The 18,263-nt window shown below is 48.1% G+C and overlaps 1 protein-coding gene and 1 pseudogene across 1 annotated transcript in view; one reads left to right on the top strand and one right to left on the bottom strand.

Annotated features, from left to right (window-relative positions):
* Positions 1–18,263, bottom strand: part of LOC149332960 (BTB/POZ domain-containing protein 1-like) — a 123,667-nt gene that overhangs the window by 86,663 nt on the left and 18,741 nt on the right. The window lies entirely within an intron of this gene.
* LOC149332962 (uncharacterized) lies at positions 3,798–7,305 on the top strand (annotated as a pseudogene).

Below are 18,263 nucleotides of genomic sequence, written 5' to 3'. Positions count from 1 at the left end.
CGCATGCGTCTTCTGGTGACCTAGGTTGGCCGTTTCTCGATTAAACTTCAGTTGTTAGTCCAGCGTTGTCCTGTGTTCTTCTTCTCCTCGTGTCTCATTCTTTCGCTGGTGAAGTTATGTCTGATATACACCAACTAGCCCACATGGGTACCTTGTTACAGGAATATGTCCTCAGGGAGTGAGCACCTTTATTTGCGATGGTTGGGGAGGGAGGACCCCTGACAAACATATTACTGATCACTGCGGCATTCTTGACCATTTATCTCATGGTGATATGGTACTGGCCAACAGAGGCTTTGATATTGCTGACAGTGTAGGCTTGTACTGTGCAAAGCTCCACATACCTGCATTCAACAAAGGCAAAAGACAATTGTCAGCAGTAGATGTCAAGGCAATGAGAAATTTTGCAAATGTCAGAATTCACGTTGAGAGGGTGATAGGATTGGTTCGTAAGAAGTATGTCATAATGAAATCTGTTCTGCCACTAAAGTATGCGACTCCCAAACAGGCACACCAGTTCACACCTCTAGACAAAATCGTCAACGTTTGCTGTGCACTGACAAATTTCTGTCAATTTGTTGTTCCTGCAAATCCAGAGTCATGTAGCTAAGTTTGCCGAGTATATGTGGTATTTGGAAAAGGCTATTCTTCCATATACTGTGCAAAATATGTTTACCAGCAACAAATTTTTTACCTGTAATTTTTTTACTGTACTCAGCATAAAGGCTGCCAGTTCTTTCTTGCTTCTACAACCCTACATCTAATGTTATAACATTCATTCAGCACTAAGGAACAAGGACACAAAAAAAAACATACCACAGGACGGGCGCTAACTGCCCACTCTTTATTGCTGGCAGTGTGATATAATGACTGAAGCCAACTTTCACTTCATACCGCACTGATAAAGACTGCCTAGTGAGCTCTCAAATCTGCATTGCATCCCATCAAAGACAAATGCAACTGAAACCACCGTTGCAACTTGAAGGTGAAAGTTCATGGACACTGAGAGTTACAGTTGTCTTTCAATCCTTCTGTCGTTCACCTAGCTTGTACTTGGGCATAGCATAGTTTGATTGGTCACTACATGTGTGACAGATGAGTATGATCTTGTTTCGGTGTGTGTTCCAAGAGACATTGCACAGCAGATCAGAAGACACCATCTCGGGATGCATAGTGCCACTCGAGGAAAGCATTGTGGCAGTCACTGGTTATGTGGCCAAACTTCTCTAGGAGTTTCTTCCTTTTCCACATGCTCCATGTACTGTGTCTGTGTACTGCTCTGTGTTGTGGTGCCAGAACAATGGCAGAACGCACAAGAAGCCAGGAAATAGTTTCTTTCGTACACCACGAGACAGCAGGTGTGTTGAGTTTTCTTAAGTTTTGGATTTCTTTACGCTTACTATCTGCGCAGTAAGGGTGAAAACAAAAATCGTTTATTCACATTTCTAGCACTAGCTTCATAATAGGAAGGCTTGGGCAAAACGGCTTCTTCATTTAAATTTAATGTATTGTAAATTATTACCATTACGGGTTACTAAATATTGTAATGATTATTTCGGAATGCTTGCAGTGGCAGAGCGACTAAACAATTTTTATTTTTATTTTAGATAAGCCGTAAAAGAAGTGGCAAAAAAGGATAAGTAAGTAGGGCTCTCAATACTGGCTTTGACACGTATTATTTCAAGTGGTGTACAGGGTCAATCACACTTAGAGGGAACACGGCTCCGCGTGGCTGCGCACACGTGGAGCACTATTGCGACCAAGCCGGTGGCAAACCCATGCAAAGGAGCAGATGACACGAAGCACCACGTTGAGGTCCCTCTTCTCGTGCGCCACTCTGCATTGATTCACGAACGGGTTGGATGCAACGGCACTCCGCATGCACGTGGCCACGCGGAGCCGTGTTCCCTCTAAGTGTGATTGATCCTGTACATGCTAATTCAAGACCACCTCAAGAAAGTAAAGTTATGCTTTTTGGTCAGCGCCTACCATAAGCTTGCTGCAGCCCCCGCAATTTTTTATTCCTTTACTTTTTATTCCTTAAAGAGTGGCTATATTAACTGCCTCTGGTACAAACACCTTGTGGTACCAAGTGTAAGAATATTAATCAAGCAATTACATTTACACTAGGGACTTCATCGCCATTGCAGGATAGCAGTACACTGGAAGAGATGACCTAAGAAATCCGGCCAGCCATTTCACTGCAAAAGATTTCATGGACCCTGGCCACACGAAGCTTACAAAGCTGGCTGTGCCTAGTGTTCTCCCAGTTGTACAGAGTAAGTGTTTGACAGGAAATCAGTTCTCTGCAATGGCTGCAGCCTGTTTAAATTAAGTGTCGACAGTTTGCTCTCAAGGTGTTTATCCCACAGACTAACACACTGGCTCTTAAAAAATCCTAAATTTTATTCAGTCGAGGCTGTTACTTTTCTTGCAGCAGGACATTTCCTTCACTACTTAAGCAATGGACCTAGGCACCTTTATTGTTAAAGGCTCTGCAGGGCTATCTCGCCTTCACCTGAAGTCTGCCTGTAGCTCACACCACTCTAGTATTGCACTATCAGTTATTCAAAAGTCCACAAGTTACTTGTTTGAAAACTCGTGGTTTTCATATTATTTTGTTCCAGCTACCAAGAAATGCATGTGAAAGCGAAGTTTATTTTTTCAATATTACGTGCTGTGCAATTTTCGCAAACAAAAAATATTTCCAGGTCTCTCTGGCGTAACATCTACCCGTGACTGCCGCATGACTGCAACCGGAACGAGTTGGATTCGTCCTTTGAGAACTCGTCGTCCATCAGCTTCAAGAACTTCCTGTCCTCGACAGAAAGGGAAGGTCTGCTGTCAACCTCCGTTGTCTGGAACAGCGTTTCAGCGATCCCATCGTCATAGCTGTGTTACCTAGCAGCGTGCTGAGCTGGTTGGAAGCAGTGTGTCGACCCCTGCATGGCAGTGAGCTTCTCCTTGACCAAGAAATGATTCTCACATGACTCGAAAACGGAGGGACGTCCATTTTCGAGGACGTCTGTTTTGAGGTTGCTGACACAGTCCGGTGTGCGACTTCGACTTGTGCAGACATTTCCTACGATGACCCATCCCAGATCCAGTTTCTGAGCAAATGGTGCATCAGCCGGTCTGTTGCACTGTTGTCGAACCTTGTGTATTCTGAGGATGTCTCTCCCGAGGAGAAGTAGAATCTTGGTCTCCGGGTCCAAACAAGGAATGAGTTTAGCAACAGCTCTGAGATGAGATGATGCAATGCCACTTCCGGTGTTGGAGTCTCGGTCCTGTTGTTAGGCATTTCGTTGCATTCCATAAGCGTTGGCAAGGGAAGCTTCACGGAGCCATGAATGCCCTCTATGAGAAAGCCAGACGCCCTTCTTCCTATTGCCTCTGTAGTTCCAGCACATGTCCTTAGTGTGTAGGGGGAACTGTGACCATTGAGTCCAAAAATGTCGAAGAACTCTGTTCTTGCAAGGGACCAGTTGCTCTGGTCGTCTAAGATGGCATACATTTTTGCAGTCTTGTGAGGCTGAGTCAGATGACTGAATTTCACCAAGCAGATCTTAGAGCAGGATTTGACACCGTTGCTTTGACCGCAGACCTCTGTGCACTTGGATGACACCTCAAGTGCAAAATCCTTGTATAGAATTGCATCTTCAGCATCGTTCTGAGCTACAGGAGGCTTGTGGCTGACATTTCCAGCATGAAGCGCCGTGGCATGCCGATCGTAGCCACAATCGTCACATTTGAGAACTGTTTTGCAGTCTCTTGCAAAGTGGTCTGTCAGAACGCCAATGAAACACCTGAAGACCACGCTCCATGCACACCAAGCGCTCGCAGCCAAGGCATCATGCAGAACATTGCTCGTCATCAGGGAGATGAAGCTTAACGCCCCTGAACTGACCGCCATGGCAAAGTATCTGATTCGACGCGACCTTGTGAGTACCTCGCTTACGAAGTTCGACGACTGCCCTGAAAACTACCGGTCGTGGAAATCTACGTTCAAGGGAATGACTCGGACTCTCGAAGTCACGGCAAGCGAGGGACTTGACCTTCTCGTGAAATGGCTCGGAACCGAGTCGTCAAGCTACGCAAAGAGGCTGCGTTCCGTGCACGTCGACAGCCCAGAAGCCGGATTAAAGGTAGTTTGGGAAAGACTTGAGGAATGCTATGGTCGCCCAGAAATTATAGAAGAGGCCATCTTTCGAAGAATTTCGAGCTTCCCCAGACTGACCGACAAAGACAAAGACACAGAAATTGAGAGAACTGGGAGATCTCCTTCTTGAAGTTGAGGCAGCAAAATGTGACCCTCACCTGACTGGGCTCTCCTATCTGAACTAAAGTGGCTGTTTGGGCTTGTTGGTCAGTGATCACGGATAAAGAATGCAGCGCGAAAAGACAAGGACAAACTCCAGCGCTAGTCCTGTCCACTTCTTCGTTTGTCCTTGTCTTTTAGCGCTGCATTCTTTAACCATGATCTCCTATCTGGACACTGCAAGAGGGGTAAACCCCATTGTAGAAAAGCTGTCCCAGCGTTTGCAAGACATGTGGTTCGTGAAAGGCTCCAAGTACAAACAGAATCATCAGGTCGCCTTTCCCCCTTTCTCGTTCTTTGCCAGCTTTATCAGGGACCAAGCGAAAACGAGAAACGATCCTAGCTTCAAACTCAGCTCCGCAAGCAGCACCCCTTCAAGGCTCACGAGAGCAGACAGATGGGCAACGGATGGCAGCCCGAGAAGAACGCCCATCTCAGTGTAAGTGATGGACGTGGAAGCAAGCACTGACCATCCTCCCTCAAATGCATTAAGAAGTGGCGTGATACAACCAAGTATTGTCCTCTGCACAGGAAGCCTCACCCCTTCCGGAAGTGTCGCGCATTCAGGGAAAAGCCGCTGTATGAACGAAAATCTCTGCTGAAAAAAAATTTTCAGTCTCTTGTATTCAGTCTCAGAGAAACCAAATTCAAGCCATTAATACCACTTCCTAAGTAAACCTTTCCAGACATTTGTCATACATTACAACCTGTAGAGCACAAATTGCTTGTGCATTTTGAAAAGGTGACATAACAGTTCTGCGCAGGTGTGCGGAAAAAATCACAAGGGAGATCATGGAAGCATGTGAAATCTATAAACTTAAGGATAATTGTGTCAGCTTTGCTTCTGTGCAGTTAAGTGCAAAGGAGCGTCATTTCTTAACATTAATGCCCCAGTAACGGCTGTTGCTAAATGTTGCCCTTCCACGTGTTTTACTCTGTCTCGATAATGTTTGGGTTTTCTTGTTTATGACGTGACCTGGTTTTGGCTCGACGGCCTTCACCGCTATCAAGGAGTAGCCAGACGTATCACCGTGGTGTTTGTTTTATGTTTGTTCTTTTTCCACGAGTGTCAGTGATGCGTTGCATAAATTTGGGCGCTTCGCATGCAAAATAAATCAGTTGCAGTACGGCGCTTTGTGGTGTGTCTTCTTTCAGTGCTCGTTTCATTCTCGTGCGCTCGTTAAAATTTTTGAGATGTGTAACCAACTAGCCCGCCAGTTCGTCCTGAGTTAAGGACAGTCGCAGATTATGTGGTAGTTTTTTGTTTTTTTTGCAAGAAGGCATGCAGCTGACTAAGCTTACTTTCAACTCATAATTTTCTTTATATGCAGCATCAGATTGAACCCGAGGTGAAATCTGCAAAAGATGATAAGTTGGACGCTGCAAGCAGCTGAATGGATTATAGATGCATGACCTTTACTGTGTTGTTGTATACAGAAAGTGGTGGGCTGCTAGTACAATATGTTGCTGAGCCGGACTGCTTAAGAACAGGTGCGGAGACATTACTGCAGGTTCATTTTGTACCGAAATGCATCATACTTATTCTGCTCCTTTTATTTATAGCTAGACAACCCGTACTTAAAGCCGTTGCCAGCACATCCACTGCAGGTGAGTTTATAATTACGTCCTTTTTCCATTAGAAATTTATGATTTCAGTTCTACTTACTCTGTATTTATAGCTTGTACAGCCTTGCTGCAGTGGCTCATTGGTTAGGCCGCTCAAGTGCTAAGCCCGAGGATGCAGGTTTGATCGATGCCAGCCACAGTGGTCATGTTTTAATGGGGGCCGAAAGCAAGGCACCCATCTACCATGCAACGTCAGCACACGCTGAAGAACCCCAGGTGGCCCAAAATATTCTGAAGCTCTCCACTACAGTGTCCATCATAGCCTGTGTCACTTTATGACGCTAATCCCCATGTACTATTAGCAACAAATGAAATGCGACTAAAGTAACTGAGCCATGAACAGAGAGCCGAGAACCTTTCAGACGAGGGAACATCAAGCGGGGGATAATATCATTTCGAAGGCACAAAAACTGTATTTTGGAAGTGTTAAACTCACTTATATTTCCTCTCCAGGAACTAATATACTGGTACTTTTATGTTGGCACTTCAGTACTCCTGCTTGCGTTTTATTCGTTGCTGACAGTACCATATGTAGCCTGTGCAGGAAAACTAAGTTTTGCCAGTCAATGCGATGGTAGATAGGGCACTAGAGTACAAAAGTCTAGTGAAGCACACAACGTATTGTCACACAGGCCCCTCTACTCGGCTGCCTCAAGCTGGTGGTTCTGCAACAGCTGAGTTGCCTGGAGACATTAAGAGAATTGTCAGCTACCTAGCCCATGCGCTATTGTCTCTATGTTGTTAACCGTTGAAAAGTACAGGTTTGACCGTTTTGACCGTTTAACTGGGTGGAACTTTCAGGGACCAGCAAGGAACCTGCTGCAGACTTCACATACCTTCCTTGATGGCTCTGTAAGCACAATCCTTATACTAAGTGAACTTGCTTGTGAAGCCAGCTCATTTTCCAGGCTGATATTTTAAGCATAAAATGTTTGATTACAGCTTCACCTCCAGAATGGTATTACACTTTCAAAAGTGCAAGCCGACAGAATTATGACGCACAGGAAATGCACCCTCGTGAAAGAGACAGCCCAGGCGATTTCGACTCAGCCGGGCCTTGCTATACGGAGTGTGAAGGGTGGTACTGCACCATGGAAGAGGGGCAGGGCTGAAGCAGCCAAACCAAGGCTGACTCCAGAAAAGGTGGAAGTTGTCGCACGTGCCGCTCATAGATGCCGCTCACATTCGCAACTGACATTGTGCCATTTTATTTTCAGCAACCCTTGAGCACTGGGGGAAAGTTAATAAGAGTGACAGAAGTGCTGTGATGAAAACACCGGGCCAATATCCTGTGCAAAAAAATTCAGGACTCAATAAAAGCAGAGTGATGGCACCAGTTGGCACAGCAAGCACTGCTGTAACTACATCATGGAATAAACATCCACCGGTGCAAATACTTTCAATATTTCATATAAAGTGCATTTTTTTCTGCAACTCTGACCAGTTGCAACTATAATCTAACAGGTCCCAGGTTAGCTGACCTCCCTCACGGTCGGAGACAAAACGTATCCGTGCGCGGCGTATACGTGGCACCCCCACCGGGGGCTACCACAGGAGTCATCACGAACGCCTATGATGACAAAACGCCAACGCAACTCTACCAAGACCTGGTCAAAAGAAATCCGGAGTACACCATACTAGCAGCATGACGCATGGGAAAGACACACTCCATCCTAATTACCTTCGACGCAAGCACAGTCCCTCACTCCATTAAATACATGGCAGCCATCCACCGCTGCACCCCATACCGTGGCTGTCCGGATGCCTGTACTAACTTCAGACAGCCAGGTCACCGCCACGACGTATGCTCAAGCCCCAAGACCAATATTTACACCCGTTGTGGAACACAACATTCTGAACAAGACACTCTTTGCATGCCCAAGTGCATTCTGTGCAAGGGCCCTCACCTGATAGGCACGGGACCCTGCAAGGGACGAAACCTTCACCAGCCATGGAAACAGCCAAACCACCCACAAACGCAGCAGCAAGGATTGGTCCTATCCAGGGAAAATTTTCCATAGCTGCTGTCCGGACTCACCCAGCCCAACCAACACAAACAAGCCTGGACAGTGCCATTGAAACAAGTCTGGGACACCTCGCCCTCTTCACACAGACACATGACATCCTTGACAGCAACTCCCAGTCTACAACACGCCCTGGCGAAATCGCAGGAGGACGCAGCAGTGGCCAAAGCAGAAGCTACACTAACCCGAACAGGAGCCGCCGCCCTTCGTCAACATATCGCCAAGCCGGAAGCCCAGTTAAGTGCTCTTGCCACTGGATCTCCCATTCCACCTGGCCCCGCTCCTACCACATCCCAAACTCCACCTCCCAACCCACCTGCTGCCCATACCTCGTCCACCCACTCCGAGCCTAATTCCTCTCCTGATTTGCTAGCAATGGAGGCTGACCCTGATCCCTTTACTAATTCACCTCCGTGCACAACGCCCTCTCCCTCCACACCCATGTCACTAAACAACATACCAACCCTGCTTGAATCATTTGCAGCTCGCTTTGAGGCAAAATTGCAGGACACTATAACTCACATCAACCAGGAATGCGCACCCTTCAAAGACGCGGTAATCCGCATAACACAAGACAACGCTGTTCTTCCCCACCGATTCGACGTGCTAACGCAAGGATTCTCTGACCGCTGTAACGATCTTGAGTCCCGGCTCCCAAAGCATGATCTCACCCCAAACAGACGCAAGAAGTCCAAAGCACCGGAAGGACAGGCCAGCCATAATCCAGGGCTCCGAAGCCCCCGTTACAGCGCCCTCCTCTATAGATAGTCATGATGACAGTTCCAAACCATAATCTTACAGTCTGGCAGTGGAACTGCCGGGGATTTGGCCAGAAGCGTAACGTGATCCACCAAATGCTGTCTTGTACTACAGGACCCAACATCCTTGCCCCCTCCCTGGCTAAGCTCCTCTTCTGCCCACATCCCCCACACCCCCTCGGGTAGCATTTCTGGTTCGTCGTTCAATCACCACCATCTTCTATACCATAGTGTTTGAAGACATTGATCACCGTCTATTGAGCTTGTGCCGCAACACGCTCGAGCGAACAGTATCTTTATCCTAAATGTATATATAGCCACCCTAAGTGCCTTCAAGGTAACTTCGAACGCCTCTTTACACTTGCAAAGCGCATAGCCAACAAGTGCCTCTTACTCGTCGTGGGAGACTTTAACGCCCTACATACAGCCTGGCGTTACCCACACGACACACCGAAAGGACGTCGGGTATGGTTAGCTGTGCAACAAGCCGGTCTCTCCCTGCTCACCGACCCTACCTTTCCTACACGCATGGGAACCAGTCTCTGAAAGACACTATGCCAGACCGTGCGATGTACTGTACGTGCTTTGCTGTTCTTTGTGTGCATACTATGTGAGCAGTGCTGTTTCTTGCGAGTAGTGTATGCGTGTTTGTGCATATTATGCGAGTGACCATTCGTGGGAAAACTTTTAAGTGGGGGGAGTACTTGTCACAACTGAGTGCGAGACGCCTCGCCAAGAAAGGAAAAGACGACAAACTGACACGCAGTGGATGAAGCCAATGTAGCCATGGGGCAGGAGTGAAGCAGACGGTGCAAAGTGCGCGCGTCTGCGCGGATGCAATAATCGTTTACACAAAGACCAAAGAAAACCAGACGGCGTGGAGTGCAGCTCCGGGGACAGCAAGTGCGGTCCATGGCCGCGAAGATACATGGGCGCAGCGCACCCGTGAGGCGAGGAGGACGATATGCCACAACGTCCCCTCCGTGCAGCCGCCCCGAGGGGAGACAAGGGGACACGAGTTTTGACGGCGGTGAAGGAAACACGCAGTGAGGCTGCCCTCTCAGGCCGACACATCTCGGCAATGATCCGGAAAGTCGAGACACTCCTTCGGCTACGCACCGCAGGTCCCGGCGAGGTCTCCTCTAGCGACATTCCTCACCACCATCCACCTTAAGTACCGATTGGACTGAATTTCATTATCCTTCATTCGATTGCTACATGAACTCAAAAGACTCTAATTAGAACTACTTGACGTTATTCTTAAAACTACCTGTGTGTGCGAACTCTGCCAGATTTTTGCATGTTTATCTATGTGATGTAACACTTTTATTTTTAGTTTTGTAGTTGTTGTTGATTGTTGCAGTAAACATTGTTTTGGGAGACGTACTTCTCTGGTTTTTTTACTCCCGTCCTAGACAGATAGTGACACCAGCGAAATTTAGTTACATTTGTATCCTAGTTGAAATCAAGAGGAAGAAATGGTCTTGGGCAGGACATGTAATGTGAAGGCAAGATAACCACTGGTCCTCAAGGGTAACGGAGTGGATTCTAAGAGAAGGCAAGTGTATAGCAGGGTTCAGCAGAAAGTTAGGTGGGCGGATGAGATTAAAAAGATTGCGGGGATACAGTGGCCGCAGCTGGCGAAGGACAGGGTTTATTGGAGAGACATGGGAGAGGCCTTTGCCCTGCAGTGGATGTAGTCACGCTGATGATGATGATGTGCCCAACAAAATAAATACAGAAATAGAGAGTGAAGCAATCGCAATGATGTTCAGTGCATTTGAGGACATGGCAGTAGCAGTGCTTGTGCTAAGAGACCTGCTCTACGAGCTTGATGCTGAAGGCAAACTAGCCACGTACAACCAGACACCAAGGTCCAGAGACAGGCTACCCACCGGAACCCCGCACCGCCTTGCCAGCTGAAGTTCTACCGCCAGCCAACCAAGCAATTCCAGATTATGAGGCCAAGGCCAAGAGGTGAGGAGTGTTGTCGTTAGTGTCACTGGAAAATGCAAATCCTTTTTGGTTTAGTTTTACCACAGCCCTACTGTCACAGAAATCTGCGCACATTTGGAAAGTTTGCGCAGCGCGAAAGGAATCTCGTCCACGCATGCCACAGAAGTACAGAGAAGCCTGCAGAAACAATCCTGGGTGACCCATGAACAGCGCAAAACCTTGTGCGTGTTGAGTGATGCCCTCTACACTTCACTCACGTGCAGTGGTGCCAGGTCGGAGAGAAGTGACTCGAACCTTCATGGTGACAAGTGCCTAGGGAGGAGGGTAAGAGAGTGGCTGTGCTGTTGATGCTAAGTGTCTGTGCGCGCCTGCCTTGGCTTGAAGTGACAGACACAGCACAACCTACATAGGAAGGACGTTTAGTTAGTTAGTTTAGTGTCATTTAGCCCCGTGCCATAGTTCTACAGCAGTTTCGAAGAAGTGCTTCCGCACGACTCTCGGGCCAACACCACTCACCCAGGCATGGTCCTGCAAGGGAGCGCGTGCCAGTCCTCGAGACAGCCTATCGTGATACTCCAGTCGTCAGGCTGCCACAGTGCCTGGTGAACAAATTTGCTCTTGGCTTGTCTCTCTCATACACAGGTGCAATTTTGTTGCAAGATCTTTCGCTGCACTGTAGCCTCTCTCTAGTAGCACTTTGCATGTGTTGCATTGTTTTGTATATTGCTTTGCCCGTCTTCTTATCAGTGCTAGGTAAATAATCTGCATCATCTCATTGCTAAAAAAAAACTTATTTTTGGCTGGGGACCTTTGACACCAACCCATTGCCTGGCTTGCGACCAGCAAAAGGTGGGCACCAAACAACCACTCCCCATTGTCACTTGGTGGCTGATTTCTTCCCAAGCTTGCCATTCTGAGTAGAGGGCATCTCATGAGAGACCGCAGCAGCTGTCCCCTGTTGCAGATCAGGTAGCATGGTCACGCCGGAGAGGGAATGAGGGAGGTCGGAGATGAGGTTACGGGAAAGACAAGGAGAAAAACTTTATACAGGTAAATTTACATATTATACAAACAAAGGAGCTTGATGGCGAGAGGCTCGATGATGAGACGCTCGAGGGGAGAGACGCTGCCGAGTTTTTAAAGCATTTTCTTTCCCTAGGTTCCCTAGATGGGGGCCAGGCCTGCCGAGGAAGGAGTGTCGTGGAAAGTTCACTGGGGCACCCATCACACCCTCTCTCCTTAGGGAACACGCCCCCGCCACGCACTGCGAGAGGGAGGAAGATGCCATCCACGTTGCGCAGACGCTGGAATGTCCACGAGCAGCGTTCCCGCGCATTTCATGCGTTCGCACGTGCAGGGTCCAGGCTACGTGCAAGTCTACACGGTGTAAGGAGACGCTCACTGAAAACTTTTTCCTGGCAGACAGACGCTGTTGTCAGACTGGACTCGGCTAACCCCAGGCGCACTGCAGAGCTGTGCTGGCCAGTTGCGGGTGGGATTATTGTCGCCGCTTCCGTGGCTAATCCGGGAGTTCAGCCTGCGTGCCTGCAGTGATTTATCGGCATTTCGCTGCAGCCGCACCGTTTTTTCCACACGACGAAGACGAAACATAACACCCCATATGTTCTAAGGGCGTCTGGGAGCACACAGAACCAGAGCGCATGGCGACGCCGGCTGCCTTTGTTGGCCCCCCCCCCCCCCCCCCCCCCCGTCATGGCTGAGTAGCTTACTCATTTTCGCGTCCAAGGGCCGAGGGTATCTTCAAGATAGGATCACAGTTGCATGCTGCTCCTACATCCTTGTGGCTCCTCTGAAAGCATGGACACCGCTCAGGGCACCCAGGCAACTAAATGGAGCAACCGAGGAAAGAGGAAAGCGAAGTACTACTGCTGTGGCATCCGTAGTGAAAAGCACAGAACCAACAAGGCCAAGGGCTGCCCATCCTGAGCCCTAACACATGCTTGGCATGAAACTAAAAATAAAAACAACCAATGGCCACCCCGTGATGGCCACTCCAGGAAGGGGAGCGATGGCAAAGAAGCCCTTGAGTTGTAAGATGCTGCCTGCATACACAAAGTCCCTTTGAACCTGGCGGCCACTTTGGACGTTACTGGGCAGTTTCTTTCAGGCCGACAAAAAAATGATTGGGTCGCCATCTTCAGGCCCATTACTTTGGCCTGGGTTCAGCATTCCGTAACACAAACAATACATAAACTCATGAGAACAGCACAAATTCGCAGTTGAGAGCAAGAGCGTGCGCCTCTGCCGTGCTAAGACTGGCGCTGTTGACGCCACCTCGCTTGTGACCGAGGAGCAGAGAAGCCCAGCACTCTCGAAGCAGCCAGAATGCAGTGAACACATAATCCATGCGGAGGAGCGCACTATCGTTCTGCAAAGACCGGCTTTCAGCCACCTCGTTGGCAACCAAGTGGCGAGGAGAGTGCATGCATTACTGTGCACAAGGCGCGGAGGAAAGGCTTGGCACCTATTTTGCGCCATGAAAATGACGCCGGTGACTCAATCCCGCCAGGTCTTTACGAGCTCTGTTGTGTGAGTGGGCAGTGCATAGAGAGAAAACGGACAGCAGTCAAAGATGAGCTCCTGCTCTTGTGCGAGGAGTTCAATATGGAAATGGAGGCAGTGAATCATTAAAATGCGCAATAATGTGTAACAAGAACTGAGCCGACTCCCAAGACATCCATATAAGCACCGACATCACTTTCTCCTTCGTCTTCTTTGTCATCGCGCCGAGAGTAAACAAACAAAATGGTGGATGATGGGAACGGCGGCTGTAGTGGTAAGTGCTATTTTCGCCATTTTTTTTACTCCATACCTAAGAACGTGTTCGTGATTAGAATTTTGCAGGTTGTTTCAAAGACACCAAAGGCTTTGACAGTTGCAGAACGTTTTCTGTGTGGTTAGTACACTTGTCGCAGCACGCCGCGATGTGTGTGTCCTATATATAGGACACTAGGCCTCAGTGGTTATAAACCACCGGCGCCTGTTGCATGCAAGGGCAGAACATTTTTTTTGGTAATGCCTAATTTTTTTTGTTTTTTTTTATTGCCGAGGCGAAAATTCTGACCGGCATGTTTTAATCAACGGCAAAGCGGCCTTGATTAATCGACATCTGCGTCTCGAGGATCCAGATGTCATGTTTTGCTGCACTGAAGGATGGTTACGTGTCGGTGGTTGAAGACGCTGAGAACGACATGGATGTGAGCTCTCGGCTGCCTCCAGCGGTGATGAAGTTGACGAAGCAACACTGGCAAAAAGGTCGTGGTGCAGGAGAGCTTTCAATAAGCTAGCAGCCACTTATCCCCCTCAGTCATCTGGTGACGAGAATGAGAATGACCTTGATGGTCTACCGATAGCGTATGCGTATTTTTCTCGGTACATGCCGAAGAGTGCTTTTGTTGATCTTCCCGAGAAAACAAACGTGTTCTGTTTATCAAGAGGGAAAATCCGTTGAGACAAACGAAGAAGAAATCAGAAAGAAAGCTGATTTCACTGCATTTAGCGATGGGTGTCTTTCGCTACCCACGGCTGCGCATGCACTGGACGCGGTTCGCTCAAAACTGAGCTTTTCTCGACCATGAAAATGTCACGAAACCGACTCGAGAAGCTCAGAAACTGCTTGCACATTGTTGACGTAAACGGAGACCACACCAGCAATAATCGTTTCTGGAAGGTCAGGACAGTTTTGGACACAATTCGTGAAAGATGTGTAAAAATCTCTTTGGAGGAGCATCTTTGCATCGATGAGCAAATCATTCCGTTTAAAAGACAGCTAGACATAAAACAACACATTAAAAGGAAACCAAATACGTGGGGAGTGAAAGTTTTCATGTTGTGCGCAGTGCTTCGGGGATTATCTACGACTTCCTCGTTTATCAAGGTTCAGCCACTGAACTCATTCCAGCAGACAAGAATGACTTTGGAGTGACCGCGGCATTTGTCCTCCATCTTGCGAGGCGAATACTGGATGGTGCTGGGCACGAGCTTTTTTTGACATTATTTCACGTCCTTGCCAGTTTTGCGGGTGCTTCATGAGAAGACTATATATGCTGCTGGAACCTGTGGGGACGCCTTCGTCCCCTGCGTTCGCTTTCCCTCAACTCACTAGTTCCCTGTGGTTAGCTCCCCCGCAAAGCACTCCTCTCAGTTCGGTTACTCTCAACTAACAGGGGAGGGCGCTCGCGTCGCAGCGACACCAGCGCCACGGATGGCGTTTTGCTGCGCGCTCGCGGGGACCGACGGGGTCTCTTCTGCTCAGCACCGGGAACGCAAGCGGACGTTTCCGCGCGCCACTCCGCTCTTCGCCGCGGGCGCCTCTTGGTCGGAACTTGCTCCCGCCGAGCCTGCCCGTCGGGCCTCGGAGTTTATCCCTTTGCCCTACCGTGGGCGAACGTTCGCTCGTAACCGTGCTGGTGAGTCGGACATCCTCGATTCCTCAGTGTATTTTGTTGCTAGCTGGCATTATTGTTGTTATAGCAATAAATGCTTTGTTTGTGTCAGCCAGTGTGTCGTTCCTTTGTTCCCGTAGAGCAAGGCCCGCCGTGGTCGGCGTGCGCTCGGTAGCGCTCGCGACCACGGGGTGGGGTCCGCGCGGTTTTGAACTGTGTCAGCCGCGCCTTAAACGGGGAGAACGTGTTTATCTCCCCCATTTTAAACCCCACAAACCATCCGATCAAACCGGACCGAGAAATGCCTGCTGAAGCCAGAAGGCCAAATGAAGAAGGAGGGAAGAGGGTCCTCCGACTGCATGGTAAGCAGCGATGAGAAAATCATCATCACGAGATGGCTGGACAACAGGGCGGTGGCCCTAGCCTCAGATTTCCTTGGAATTGATGACGAGGATGAAGTGCCTCGATGGAGCAAAGCAGATGGGAAATACGTAAATGTGAAACCGCAGTTCTCCGCGAGTACAACCAAAGTTTGGGAGGCGCTGACAAGACAGACTTTGTGATAAGCCTGTACCGAATGTTCATTCGCAGCTGAAAATGGACACTGCGAGTTATCAAACATTTTATCAACCTCTCCGTGACTAACTCGTGGCTCGAGTATAGGCGTAACGCCGAAATTCAAGGGCTAAGAAGAGAGAAGATGGATTTGCTAGAACTTACTCCAAGTGTCATGGTAAAGTCTAGCAAAAGTTGATTTTGCTGATCTGCCACGGAAACTTGGAAGACCACCGTCTTCTCCCCTGCAGCCACTCAAAAGGCGAAATTGCACAGCCCAGCGACCAGAGTATGGCGTATGATATGATCAAGTTGGGCACTCGCCGCTCATGGCCGAAGACCAACGGGGATGAAAGTTGGAAGGATGCAAAGGAAAGCCAAAAACTAAGTGTGAAAAGTGCAACTTCCACCTCTGCGTATCAAGCACAAAGAACTGTTTCAAAACTTTTCACACCCATTAATCAATGCCCAGTATTAGCTGCACCTCAAGGTAACCGGCATGTTTGTTTTGAATATTTGAATTTTTGTGAAAGCTTGAAAACAAAGAGTAACGCCAAACATTGCTTTTTTTTTTTGTTCTTGCAACGACTGAGCCCTGGTGTCCTATATATAGGACACGGCGCCATCTTTAAGGCAATTCAATGGCGGGAATGACAGAATTGACGTAAGGGCTGCAGTTTTCACATAAGAGAAAATATTGAAGGTACCATTTGAGAAAAAAAAGATCATAAACGGAGACAATACACATTTCCCCATGCTTTGTGCAGGTTGGCATCTTGCAGGCATCAAAGTCTGCAAATGCACCTATCAACTCTGAGGCAAAACTTGGCATTCGTGATTATGAAAGTCGCACCTTGCCAGCTGCCATCACGTCTGCTGCGAGGGAACTTTCGAGTCGGCTTGGATTCATTCATGTGTGGTGTGAACCAGCAGCTGACAGAGTTAGCACCGATTGCATACTTGGCTGGTTACCTTGCACGTGCATGTGAAGAGAAGGTACGGATATTTTTACGAAATTGCATGAAACATTTTTTATTCTGGCTGTTGTTTTCAGTGCCTACCCTTACTCTCATTATTTTATATATAACCAAAGTTTAAATATATTCGAGTGCTTACCTTCCAGTGTCATTAACTTTATTTTATGTCAGTCCCCACCCTTTTCCCAACCGTTTGTTCTCGTTTTCAGGTGCCTTGTGATTCTTGCAAAATCCTGCTGCAGGTAGCAAAGCCAACTGAAGAAATTTATGGACTTATCAAGAATCTTGATGGTGGACGCCTGAGGTATCCAAAAATGGAAATAGTTGCCTTGTTCAAGCTTACATGCACCTTTGTTAGCAAGGTGATGAAGTGGCCAGAGGTCAGAAGCAGCAGCAAGCTAAGCAACACGCTGGTTTCGGCCCTTCTTCCCTATTCTGAGCAATGTCCGGAGTTGATTTGCGAGAGAGAAGACCACAGTCACACCAAGGACCTTTGCAAAGCCTTTCTAACCAAACTAATGTGACCATTGCTGACCAATTGGGCAGGAAACATCAATCTTACGGTGGAAAAAATCATACTTGCTCATAAACCTCTTTCGAAGAAAGTTCTTCGCTTGTAAAATAGGCTTGAATTCCTTTGGTGCACCACGTGACTTCAAAAGAAAATGAAAAACATTGGCTGAGCCTGCTGGCATCTGGTTGAACTGGCTGTCTTGTGTTGTTTCTTTTGTAACAGTTTGTGTCAGCAGTATATTTACGCGGTGGTACCCACTTGAAACTATTTCCAGCGAAAATGGAGCAACAGGCTGAACTGTAATGCTGAACGTTACGACCGCAAACATAAGTTTACAAAAAGTGCATGTTGAATAAGTGGCCCAAAACCTTGTCCCAAGTTCAAGATTGTAATATGTAATAAGTTATTAGAGTGGTTGAAACGGCCGTAACTGAATGGGCGACCGCTAGGCGAAGCGCACTTCTGCATTGATTCTGTGCGCAAACGCAAGTCCACGTGCGATTTGGAAAAGCGCAGTGATGGTGACATGCCGCTATCACGCTGTCAATAGCAAACTTGCACGTGGCATCACCATAATGTGTGAAACGCAGCTCATAAATGCTAAAATTATAAAGCGCCTACCGCGCAGAGCCTAAACGAGAAGCACTGCCTCGGCTGCTGCGCACAGCTCTCTGCCCAGACTCGTTTCGCAGTGGTAGCGCCACAGTGGTGGCGATGAGAACTAGGCGCAATATGGGTCTTTCGGAGATGTGACGGGCCGCAGTGCGCTCTTCATTGAGCAGCCGTGGTACTACGCTGGACACCTTCCCTTTTCATTATTATTATCCCGACTGGGCGTTTCGGCTAGGCAAGTATGAAAGAGATCTGAAAAAGAGGAAAGATGTCGATCTGACGTATGCGCAGAGCGGCCAGAAGCATAGAGGAGGTACTCTTGCGATGGAGGGAAATTTCTTTGTCACTCTACCAGTGGAGCAGCAGCTTGCATCAGTGCTTTCATCAAAAAAAGTTGCCAGAGAATTTGAGAATTTGACACTATATATGGAGAATTATATAGAAAGCAAAAACAGGAACATGACCTCAACAAAATAGACATAACCATGATAATGAGTCAAGACCAGCGTCACAACAC

This window comes from Amblyomma mixtum, chromosome 8 (genome assembly GCF_055824585.1).
Source record: "Amblyomma mixtum isolate Tamu chromosome 8, ASM5582458v1, whole genome shotgun sequence".
In the NCBI taxonomy this organism is placed as follows: domain Eukaryota; kingdom Metazoa; phylum Arthropoda; class Arachnida; order Ixodida; family Ixodidae; genus Amblyomma; species Amblyomma mixtum.
Note: the sequence above shows the minus strand (reverse complement) of the source record. Positions and strands in the feature narration are given on the sequence as shown.